We start from the raw sequence: 13,004 nt of genomic DNA, 5'->3' as shown, positions 1-13,004 counted from the left end.
AGAATTGGACATGGTTACTTTTTTAGAATTGGATTTTTATAAAGATGAAGTAAGGTTTAATATTTCTCATTCGATTAATGCTCTTACCTTTGACCCTTACATAGCCGAAAACAGAAATGTTCAAAGACCATCAAGTGAAGTCTTAGAAAGTTTCAAGTGCATCACTGCTAGTTTGATTCTTACACATTACTTGGTCCTTAATTGAGTGTGTAGGATTCTATCCATGTGTCCACTTAAGTAAGGAAGTTACTTCTTAAATGAATAAGACTAATTATAACTGTTGAGTGAGGGTGAAATTAAGAACATTCTAAAGGAAAGAAAAATGTCCAGTGTATCTAAAACTAGTTTACTCTCCAATTCAGCTCTTTATTTTTTTCTCTTGCAGTAAACATTGCAGTCTTCAGAAAGTAAGTTAAGGAATCCAAGGCAAGGAAGAAAGTAAATTCATCCTGGAAGGACTCAAAGCACTTTGAAATTTTAAATGAATGTAATGATAGCTGCTAAAACCACCTTTGTCACCATAATGGATGAAGTACTTCAAATTTAAACGGTAACCAGAATTCTCATATCGTGTTACACTTCCACCGAGAACTTTATATGACTTGAAAGGATTTCTTTTTAATTTTAAATATTTTCCCTCCAAATACCAAAGTATAGATAAAGCTGAAAACTTTATAATTTATTTGGCATAGTCAGGTCTTTGTTTTGGCCCTTAATGTTGACCCTGATAGTGCTCAAAAGAATTGTTGTTTTTTTCCCCAGGTTATGAACTCCTTAATGTAGAAACAGATAAGCTTATTTGAGTAGAAATATAGCATAGTACTAGTCTATTTATAGGTCCATTCTTCACCAAATACTTTTCCTTTCATAGAAATAACTTGGGCAGCATGAAATGGTAGCATATGCAAAGGTTTTTTAGTCTTGTTTTCTGAACTTTCTTTTTGTTTTTAGTTTCTTTACTCTTGATCTTTTTGCCTTCCTACCTGACATCTTTTTATTTAATCATTATTTTCTCCTTTGCCCCTCCTCACGAATTTAGAGTTTTTAGAAACAAGAATCCAGAGTAGAAAAGAAGAGAAAAACTGGAAAAGATTATAAAATTATTTCTTCTTGTGAAATTACAAGGACTGTTGCATTTCAGGTAGAACAGAAAGCAATTGTAGATGACTTAAGACTGCTTGTCAGTCTTCTTAAATCTCCTTGATCTTAGGCCATAATTGTTACAGTGCATGTTTGATAAAGATTAAAATGTTTGCAAAATTTTTAAGGCATCTTAGTGAATAATTCATTGCTAGTGTACTAATTTGATTTTGACGGTAAACATTTGAGTCACTGTATCTTGGTAGTGAATGGGTGCAACTGACTAAAAACTAGGTTCCTGTGGTGAACTGCATATGTGAAAATCAATCAAATACACTATCAATTGCTAGTCCTAATACTTCTAAGGAATACACCACCTATTTCAAGGGCTTTATTCAAACTGACAAGTGTAACCCAGTATAAAGAGTACCTATTATTATTCTTTCCTGTGCTAACATTAACCTTGATTAAAAAAAAAAAACAAAACCTGAACATTGATATAAAAAAAAAACTTTTCCAATTGTTGCTTTAAACCTCTATGTAGGCTATAGTTAGCACTTCTCCATGTTCTTGTCACTACCACCCATGTAGTAGCATTTAGCCCTTTCTAAAAGTTCAGTAAATTCATTTACTTCTCAACCATTAAAAAATGAAGTTGAAGAAAGTAACTTTTGAAACACTAAAGAAATTAAAGTGCTGAATACTCACTTACACAGGTAAGGTAGTATGTAGAAAGTCATCACATATTCTGTCTTCCTCGGTGATGATCTCAGTTTTCTTTACCCATTTAATTATGTCTGCTTCTATAATCTTATATAACCATAGTTTCATTAATGAGATTAATACATTAAACATCAAAAACAATATTGTCAGAATTTTTACTGTGGTAACTTTTACCACTCTTTATTAAACTCTTAATTCCATTAAATCTGTCTCTCAGTATTTTTGGTAACCATGGATAGGATCATTGAAATCTTTAGATAGTGGATATTTCCAAGTATTAATTTCTACTTTTCTCACTGCCAATTTTTTTTTTTCGGTGTTATAATGTTATCAAGGAACAGACTAGGATAGAACTCGACCTCTCTACAAAATAGAAGAACTGAACTGATTCTCCAGATTCTAGCCCAGTTCAAAAGTCATGTAACTCACATCCATGAGGTACATAGAATTAAAGAAGACCATCTGTATTTACATATTTAATTTTTCTGGCCTCATTCAAGCTAAGTGCCTCTAAAATCGCAAGTCTGTGATGTTTGAAAAAGGAATGGAATTAGATTTCTAGTTGTACAATTAACAGGATTTCTAACTTGTACAATTGGGAGTTCAATAGGAGTTCATATTTCTAATTGTGCAAACTATCATGGACACTTTGAAGAGACTAATATTTAAACATTCTAGCTATATGATGTTAAAGTGGAGTCAAACACCCAGTTTTATCTAAATTCATTTCATTAGCTTAAAGTTATGATTCTTGGGGATATGTTCTTGCAGAGTACAAGACCACTCCAAACAATATATCCATCTAGAATCTTAAGTTTATAAAGCTTGGTAGGCCTTTAGAACATCCTCTACAGCACCTTTATTTTGCAAAACTCTCCTTATGAAGGGAATTCTGTGTAAAATTTGCACAGAAAAAAAGGAATTAAAAATAATAGTGATTAATGTGTATTGAGTGATTACCGTATGCCAAGCACTGGGATCAGTGTTTAATGTGCATTATCTCGAGTTTCACAACTGTATTTGACATGGGTCTTATTGAATATCTCCATTTTACATATGAGGAAACACATTCTCAGAAAAGTTAATCTCCCTGCATCAGGTTTGTTATTTGTAGAGCCAGTTCTGTCTAACTCCACAGCCTGAGCTCTTAACCAGAAGTATGTTCTGGTTTACAAATACTCATTACAGTGTGTTGCAGTTGCTCGCTTATGTAGTGAAAGCTAGCAAATACTTATTATTAGTGGCACGCTCATCTCAGCTTTGTGAAGTTATGCTCCCTCGTGGCATGTATTATGTTCCTTTTGCAGCATCAATTTCACTTTGTCAGTAATTTATCATTATTTCGATTGTTTTTAAAATGTTACTTACTGTATAAAAGATGATCCACTCCCAAGTAAAGGCTAAGTTACTTGAAGGTGATCTCAGTAGATCCATATTTCATTTGAGTTAGAGACTTAGAGAAAGGTAGGAGACAGGGGTGGGGAATGCAAAATGACCTCTCAGCTGTCATCCCTTGAAGTCTTATTTGCCTTTCCCTTTATCCCTGGAAATTTTTCATTGTTTTTTAGTCTCAGAAACTGATACTATCCCTAAAGACTAAAGTAGTAATGAACCCAATGGCATAATTTTTTTTGTTAAATTTACATATGGTCCCTTCAAATAGATACTTCATATTTTAAGTGTAGAAAACTAAGTACATTAACCTGTCATCAGGGTTTAAGATGATTAAGCCTATCACCAAAACTCAGCATATTAAAGATACCAGTTTTCCCCAAATGAATGTGTAGGTTTAACTCAATTCCTCAAATCTCAGCAAGGTTTTTCATTTATTATTTGCCGTTTTCCACCAAGTTCTTTCTCCCCTCCTCATATCACTGTCCCTCCTCCACCAAAGGAATTGTACTCAGTCCCCATTTGAGAATAGGGGTTGAATGAACTGTTTGTGACAATTGCATGATAACCCCAAAATATGATCAAATATGTTACTTATTTATAGCAGCTTTTCAGAATCTCAATTTTCTGAGATTTTTCTTAAATAAGGAGTGTTTTGTGTTCCTCTTGTGGCAGGGGGACTGTGTAATAGGAGGAAAAGCAAAGATAAAACAAGAAAAGTTATTTCAACCTTGCTTTCTAAACTGAGGCTATAAAATTCAAAATGATCCTGTGGATTCTTCTGGAGAGAATGTTGAGGGGGCTTCTGGATTACTCCTGCCCGCTTGTCGGATTATCAGCATATCTGACAATGGAGTAAACTTCATGCCATTTTGTATTACTGACTCATTCATTCATTCATCACACATTTACTTGGGAAAAATAATATTTGCAATAGGTAAAAAGTTTTAAACTTATTTCATGCTAACATAGCATCAAGTGGTTTGTCTATATTACATCTCTCTTGGCTATAAGCATGTCACTGTGGAAGGCACATAAGGTACAGGGTCTGTCCTCAGTGGCTCACTGTCTAGCAGGGCAGGCAAATGTGTAAATAGATGTACCAGTGTGTCAAGTGTTTACTGAAAATATGAGCAGAGAATTGTGACAGTCATTTTCCCTACCTGGGAAGAGTGAGGGAAGATGTCCTAAAGCACAAAGGAATCCTTTGTGAGTGTTACTGGATAAATAGGAGTTTACTGCCAGGGAGCAAGCTAGAGAAAAAGAATTCTAGGCAAAGGAAATAACATGTGCACAGACATACTTACTTTTTTTAAGGGGAAAAAGTCATCGACTTTTAAAGTTGAAGAGGTTATCTGAGATATTTTATTTTGATACCTTTTCTTAACCTAAAAGGGGATGAAAGCCCTTGGAAACAAATTTACTTGCCCAATATTACTCAGAAATTGCAGTATCACTTCAAGTATTCTTTCAAGCCGTACACTAAAATATATAAAATGTATTTGGTCAGACACTACTCCCAAGAAAGAAGGTTCTTCCTCATGTTTTCTTTGTTTATAAATCTGCTTTACTTCCAAGCTAAAACATAACCAGGTGCTATTTTTATTTCTCTTAACAATTTTTTATTATAAAAATTTCCAAGAATTAAGAAAAATTCAGAATAATTTAACAATCACCTTTCTCTCACCACTAAGAATGAAATGAATTAGCATTCATTTTGTCATTTTTGTCATTTTGTCATTTTGACATTTTGTCATTCTTGCTAAAAGAAGTTAAACAATTTAGGAACACTTGAAATCCTCTTTATATCACTCTCCAATCTCATTCCTATCCTTCCTTTTCCAGAGAAAATGCTCTATGAGGTTGGTGAAATATGTGCTTACAGTGCGTGTACTCAGAAACAATATGCAGTATAAATGGTAACATTTTGCATTTGTACATTTGCATCTTTCATTGATGCACTTTTGCATCTTTCGTTGATGTGTGATATTTAATTTTATTTTTTCATATGAGTTCAAAATAAAATAGAACACAGTAGAGTAGATAATATACTCTCGTCAGTTGTGGAGATTTGCTGTTGTGTTGTGGCTTTGTTCTCTTGCTACCCAGAGTGCTGTTGTCATCGTAGTAAATCTGCATTGTGTTTTGGAAGAATATATTTCCATCATTCTGTAGGTTTTCAAATATATTTTTAAAGACTCCTTGGGAAAATAGTTACTTTTTGGGACTGACATCTGCTCTAACATTAGATTTCTTTTAAACTCTTTACTACTGAGATTAGAAATATTCTCAAGTATAGTCAAATGAGCAAGAAATGACTGTCATGTGGTAGCAGTTCTCTGCTACACATGTATTACCATTATGCCCATGGTGCTATGTGTGAAAATACTGTAACAAAATGACCCAGGGAGAGGATGTTTATCTGGACTTTGAGAAGAGCTTAGAAGTCCTTTCACCAAAGGTCTAGCCCTGGCTGAGGGATGATACAGGGAGAGAGAGGAATCTGCAGCAATTGTGAAGGACATCACCAAAGGTGTTAACATATTTTAACCCTTGGAGTCATTGAGCCAACTATAATTAGCAATAAATGTTTTAAGTTAATGACAATCAGCTGGAATACCACTAAATCTATGAGGCTATTGCAGAGCATAATAAATGCAGAGAACTCCCTTGTTTCTGTTCCTAAAAGGAAAATTTACCCGTCATGCTTGTATAACAGTGAAAAACTGGAAATCAACAAAAAATGCTTGTAACAGGCAAGCCAGTTATTCCCAATCCTACTGGTACTTTAATTCTGCAGTAATTGACCCCATGTAGTAGCAACAGAATAGTGGAAGAAAAAAATAGCGTTATCATTCTCACTTGTATGTTTTGAAGATTAACAATTCTAGCACATGGTTACAGGAAAGCTTTTCTAAAATTGCCAAACTGTAAAAATGAAAGGAAACTATTGATCCCTAAGAAACTCATTCTTCTTGGAATCAGGCCCAGAGTTTGTTTCCTTCCTCTGGTTTGGTGTATAGAAAGGAAGGAAAGCATAAAACATTGTGGTGCTATAGAACTCTCTACTGATAAATAAAGGGCCATTGTATAACTGGCAGGTAAGTTTAACATGTGGAATGTTTAAAAGGAAACAAGACGCAGATGCTTTGTTTAGATGCAACATAGAGAAATGTAGTTAGTAACTTCATTTCCAGATAGATTTTTTAACTAGTATTTCTATCTATTGCCCATCCAACAAGAATGAAAAATCACTAGGACCCTTGTACTCCAATGTATAGCCTCCCCAAATCACTAGGCAGGTGTCCAAATTTAAAAAAAAAAAAAATGTGTGCCAGCCACAATGAGATAGGATGCCACATCCACAATAACTTCAATAACAATAACTTATCTATAACTTCAAAAAAAAAAAAAAAAAGGAACCTCATACATTACTGGTAGGATTGTGAAATGTCTCAGCTGCTGTGAAAGTTAGGTGGTCCCTCAGAAAGTTAAATATGGAATTATCATATGACCTAGGAATCTCACTCCTAGATGTATACTCAAAAGAATTGAAAACAGGGTCTCTCTCAAATGTGTGTATACAAAATGTCCATAGCCACACTATTCACAATAGTCAAAAGGTAAAAACAAACTAAATATCCATCAAGAGATAAAATATGAACAAAACTTTGGGCCTATATATTCAAAAACTTGAATGGAAAAATTTGGAAGACCCAAAATACCAAGGCTCTCAAGAAAAGACACATAATATGAATAGCCCTATATAATTAAAGAATTGAATTTGGAATTTAAAACTCTCCCCTAGGGGCGCTTGGGAGGCTCAGTGGTTAAAGCCTCTGCCTTCTGTTCAGGTCCTGATCTGGATCAGGCCCCACATTGCTCCCCGCCCCACCCCCTCCCCCACCCCCACAGTCTCTGCCTGCCTCTCTGCCCACTTGTGATCTCTGTCTATCAAATAAACAAATAAAATCTTTAAAACACTCCACTAAAGAGAATTCTAGGCCCAGATGCCTTTATTGGCAAATCCTACCAAGCATTTAAGGAAGAAATAGTATCAATTCTGCACAAACTCAGTCAGGAAATGAAAGAATAAAGAACACTTCCCAACTAATTTTATAAGATCAGTATTATCATGACATCAGAATGGGCTAAAGATAAATACAAAATTAAGAACTGTAGACACAGGGACGCCTGGGTGGCTCAGTTGGTTGGACGACTGCCTTCAGCTCAGGTCATGATCCTGGAGTCCCGGGATCGAGTCCCGCATCAGGCTCCCGGCTCCACGGGGAGTCTGCTTCTCTCTGTGACCTTCTCCTTGCTCATGCTCTCTCTCACTGTCTCTCTCTCTCAAATAAATAAATAAAATCTTTAAAAAAAAAAAACTGTAGACACAGACTCAAAAATCTTAAAATATTTTCAAATAAAAAATAGCAAAATGTAAAAATAATACATTATGATCTTTAGGTAGGCTTTATCTCAGGAATAGAAGGTTGTTTTAATCTTCAAAAATGAATCTGTACAATTCACCTAGCAACAAAAAGGGAAAAATATGATGATCTCAATAGTTAGATACTGCATGAATTCATGATAAAGAACTCTCAACGAACTAGGAGTAGAAGCAATTTCCTCAACCTGGTAAAGGGCAAATATAAATATCTTGTAGCTAATATCATACTTAATGATTAAAAATGGAATGCTTTCCTCTTAATATAGGAATAAGGCAAGGATGTCAACATTGTGCTAGAGGTCATAACCAGTTCTAAAAAGGGAAGAAAAAGAAAAGGAATACCAATTGAATAGGAAATATGGACTCTGAGAAACAATCTGAGGGTCTTGGAAGGGGGGAGTGGGGTGGGGTGAGCCTGGTGGTGGGTATTATGGAGGACATGTATTGCATGGAGCACTGGGTGTGGTGCAAAAAACAATGAATTTTGGAACGCTGAAAAAAAATTTAAAAAAAGGAAACATTTGCAAATAGAATTTTTGCAAATAATGTTCTATGTAGAAAATCCCAAAGAATCTATCCCCCCCAAAATCCGTTATTACTATTAATAAGCAAATTTAGCAAAGCCACAGGATACAAGAATCATTATATAAAAATAAATCATATTTCTACATACTAGTAATTAACAATTAGAAGTTGAAATTTTAGAAAATGGCATTTATAATGATACTATAAAATATGAAATAGGTATAAATTAAGTGAAAAAATATTCAGCATCTGTCTGCTGAAAACCTACAAAGCCCTGATGAAAGTAATCAAAGAAGATTTTATTAAATGGAGAAGGATACTGTGCTCAACTATTGGAAGAGTCAATATTGTTGACATGCTGGTTCCCCCAAATTGTTCTATAAATTGAATGAAAACCTTATCAAAATCCCAGGAGGAACTGTTTTGTAGCAGTAGACAAGCTAATTCTAAAGTTTATTTGGACAGGCAAAGGAATAGGAAAGGCCCTAACAATTTTGAATAAGAGCAGAATTGATATCAAGATTTAGTATAGAACTAAAATAATCAACCAGTATATTGTATGATTATTGAAAGAATAGACACGTAGATCCATGGAAAAGAGTAAGTTCACAAATAGATCTGTAAGTATATGGTGGATTTTTTGACAAAGGTGTGGAAACAATCCAATGAAGAAAGATTAATCTTTTCAATAGACAATATTAAGCATTTATTTTTTAAAGCTTTTATTTATTTATTTGAGAGAGGGGGTGCATGCAAGCAGGGGGAGCGGCAGAGGGAGAGGGAGAAGCAGACCCCTTGCTGAGCATTGAGCCCAACACAGGACTCACTCCCAGGACCCCTAGATCATGACCTGAGCCTAAGGCAGATGCTTAACTGATGGAACCACTCAGGCACCCCTAGTATTGAGCATTTAAAAACGAAACCAAAAAGAAACAAAAGGGCATTTGCCGTTGGCTTAACGAGGGCCTCAGAGGTAAATAAAAGAGAGGATGCTAAGAGGTTCACCTTGTAGAAGTGGAGAAAGTAATAAGACTGCCTCAAGCAGGGGCGCCTGGGTGGCTCAGTGGGTTAAGCCTCTGCCTTCGGCTCGGGTCATGGTCTCGGGGTCCTGGGATCGAGCTCCGCATTGGGCTCTCTGCTCAGCGGGGAGCCTGCTTCCCTTCCTCTCTCTCTCTGCCTGCCTCTCTGCCTACTTGTGATCTCTCTCTGTCAAATGACTAAATAAAATCTTAAAAAAAAAAAAAAAAAAGACTGCCTCAAGCATAGAAACATCAAAATGGTAGAAGGAATCATTGGAAACTTGTTTCACCCTTTGAGAAGCATTATGCATTATAGGAAATATGTATATACATTATGAATAAATAAAGATTCATTTAATCTACTAATGTACTATTGACAGACTGCTATGTTAGACTGAAGGGGCATTATATAGGTCCCTTGAGGGAATCCTATATAAACAGTAACAGAACATTGATGAGTGTTGTCACACTGGTTGGTGCCAAGAGAAGGAGAGGGAGCTCTGAGTCCACTGAAGAATGTTAATTGATTGACTGTCCCTTTGAGGACTTTGAGAAATTGTTAGTTTGATAGTCAGCTAAAATTCAATATGGGATGTCTTCCATCTGCTGCCATTTGAATCTGTGGTAATTACCTTAGGCTCAAAGAATAGACAAAGTGAAGGAACCTGATGTAGTTTCCTTTTATCTTTCCTTTTAGCTGTCATTTGATCTGCTTTAAAGTGGGTAATCTTTCTCTTGCCTCCAGTTGCTGGCCATTCTGTGCAGTCTCTATCACACAAGGGAAGTAGCAAAGGAGTTTTTTCAAAGACTGTCAAAACTGTAGGAATGAAAGATCACTCCTCCCATAAAAGAGTCTCCATGATACTCCACACACATGGAGAAGTTAGAGTTGCATGTGATCACTTTGGCCAACCTTCTGTGGGTTTCTAATATATATTCTCCTCTCTTTTGAAGGATTATTCATTGCAACTTGTACTCACACTTTCCCTAAAACAAGTACTCCTTTTATTCTCCCCCAACCTTCTATCACTTAGCAAGAGTGTTGGTGGAAATTGCTTTTCCATAAAAAGAACTGTGCCACCTACTCTTCAAATGCCACTGATTAAGAAAATCGTTGATTTTTCCCCTCCTGGGGAATAAATTAGGCTTTCCCCTGAGAGTAGGAAAAAATAAATAATGGGATGTAAAGAATGAAGATGGCTGTGTGTTATGAGGAAAATGTTTATGCAGTTGCCATGGAAATAGCATGTAGGCATTCGAACCAGGAGTTTATGATAAGTCTGTATTTGTCAAATATAAATCAGATATGAGTAACATTTGTTCTCATTCTTGGCTCAGATTTAGTCCAAAATGTGTGGTTATGTAAAATATGCTCCTCTTATAGGATATCTGCTTAATATTTGCAGGAAATGGCAATACCAGGGGCTGCCGTCTTTTAAGATCATATATTTGAGGCATAGAGGTGATACCTCAAATTGCTATTTGTTACAGCACTGTCAGAGTACCCACAGCTGAACTTTCCTATGACATTCATAATTAACAGGGCTAATTAATTTTTTCTCAGTGAAACATGCACAATGTTGGACCTAATTTGTATTGGCTAATTATTTGTGAGTGATGTCAGATTCTAAAAATGCATAGTTTGAGACTTTATTCTTAATGTATTTCTCAAGTGAAATAAAACACAACAGGCATTGTTTCTGAATGACTGTTACACTTTTCTGTCAGAAGACACCAGTTAGCCTTTAATTTCATGCTTTACAAGTGAGGCATGATAGAAATCTAGAGAGGGCATATATGAATTTTGAGAAAACAGAGAATTTGACATAATTTTCCACAGCTTGAACTTTTTTCACTAATTCCGAAGATAATTCAGACAATGCAAACACTACCTGCAGCCACTGCCTGAATAGTAGGAAAATCTAAAAATGATTAGAATATGCTCTACTTATAGAAGATAGTGTGGTAGCCACTTAATTCCAGTACCTCATCCTTCTATGCCAACTTTGTTAGCCATTTTGTAGCCCATGAATTTATCTTTACCCTGTGTATTTTCTCCTCTCTCAGATTTCCTCTGAGACATATTACATTCTTTGTAAGCAGATAGCCTAGAGGCTCACTTTCTTATTGAAGCAGTAATCACCTATATGGTCCAATACATATAACAGTAATTTAATGAGACCAAATAGTTACACAGATGGAACAGTGGGAAAGTACTAATCAGAGAGAGTTTTTCAGAAGAGATGAGTTTTTGAGTCAGAATTTAAAGATAAAAGCCCTTTCTGAGGTCATTTTGACAACATGTTTCAAAAGTTTTAAAAATACAAGTACCTGTACTATTTAAAGAGATGAAGATATTTGCAAGGATTACATTAGGAGGGTGTCTTCACTAAAGCATGTTTATATTAGATAAAATTTGGAAACAAATATCAAAATATAAAGGAATGGGTAAATAATTTTAGGATAAATCTAGATAGGAAAACATGCTGCCATTTAAAATAATGTTATTGAAGAATTCATGTTGATATGGAAAAATATTCATAGTATATTGTTCAATGGGAAAAACGGTTTTATTTGGAATTCTATCAAATCTTTAGATCATTTTGGAAAAATTGGCATCTTTACTCTGTTGGGTCTTATAGTTAATGAACATAGTGTCTCTTCATTTATTGAGGTCTTTGATTTCTTTCATTTGCATTTTATAGTTCTTAGCATAGAGTTGCTGTACCTGTTTCCTTAGACTTATACACAAGTATTTCATTTTTCTTTTTTTTGGGGGGGGTGCTGTTCTAAAGGGTATTTTTAAATTTTGATTACCATTTGTATATTGCTTGTATATAGAAATGCAATTAATTTTTGCATGTTGACCTTGTATCCTGCAATCTTACCATACTCCTTTATTAATTCTAAGAGGTTTCTTCATACATTCTTTGGGATTTTCTATGTATACACTGCATGTCATCTTCAAATTGGCACAGTTTTATTTCTTTGTAATCTGTATGTTTTTTCTTTCTTTCTTTTGCCTTATTACAATGTGTAGGACTTACAGGATATTGTGGAATAAGAATAATGAGAGTGGGCATCCTTGTCTTGTTCCCTATTTGGATGGAAAAGCAGTTTTTTTACTATTAAGTATGATGTTAGCTGTTGGTTTTTGTAGATGCCCTTTAATTATGTTAAAGAAGTTCTGTTCCTAGCTTGGCCAGGGTTTTCAAGATAGTGGGTATTGGGTTTTGTCAATTAATTTATCTGTCAATTGATATGAACATGAAGATTTTCCTCTTTGGGGCATTAATATGATGAGTTACATTGATTAATTTTTTTAATGTTGAACCATACTTACATTCCTAGGATGAACCCCACTTGTTTATGGTACATTTTTCTTTTCATATATTACTGGATTCAATTTGCTGATATTTTGCTAAGAGTCTCTCTTTTTTTTTTAAGATTTTATTTATTTATGATAGAGAGAGCACGAGTGGGGAGAGAAGCAGACAGGTAGGGATGGGGGAGAGAATCTGAACTAGATTCTGTGCTGAGCACAGACCTCCACATGGGGCTTGATCTCACAACCATGAAATCATGACCTGACCCAAAACCAAGAGCCGAAACTTAACTGAGCCACCCAGGCACCCCCTTTGCTAAGAATTTTTATGTTTATGTTCATGAGGAATATTGGTCTAGTTTTGATTGGTTATTTTGGAAGTTGTGTGCTGTTTTGTTGGTTTGGGCATCAGAGTAAAGCAGATCTCAAATAATCTCCTCTTTCACTTTCTAGAATACATTGGTATTGGTATTATTTCCTCTTGAAATGT

At 35.1% G+C, this 13,004-nt stretch overlaps 1 protein-coding gene across 13 annotated transcripts in view; it reads left to right on the top strand.

The window, feature by feature from the left end:
- The window catches only part of PEAK1 (pseudopodium enriched atypical kinase 1), a 306,788-nt gene that overhangs the window by 144,885 nt on the left and 148,899 nt on the right, over window positions 1-13,004 (top strand). For 10 of the 13 annotated variants that reach the window (XR_007128693.1, XM_047737418.1, XM_047737408.1 and 7 more), the window contains one exon: window positions 386-550. The exons of 2 other annotated variants lie outside the window; for them this stretch is intronic. The gene's annotated coding sequence lies outside the window, so the exon portion shown is untranslated. Of the gene's footprint in view, window positions 1-385; window positions 551-5,040; window positions 5,115-13,004 lie in introns of all 13 variants that reach the window. One more of the 13 variants, XM_047737410.1, reaches the window with a different exon arrangement.

The sequence above is a fragment of the Lutra lutra genome, chromosome 7 (genome assembly GCF_902655055.1).
Source record: "Lutra lutra chromosome 7, mLutLut1.2, whole genome shotgun sequence".
In the NCBI taxonomy this organism is placed as follows: domain Eukaryota; kingdom Metazoa; phylum Chordata; class Mammalia; order Carnivora; family Mustelidae; genus Lutra; species Lutra lutra.
The sequence above is the reverse complement of the archived record's forward strand: the minus strand, read 5'-3'. Positions and strand labels throughout refer to the sequence as shown.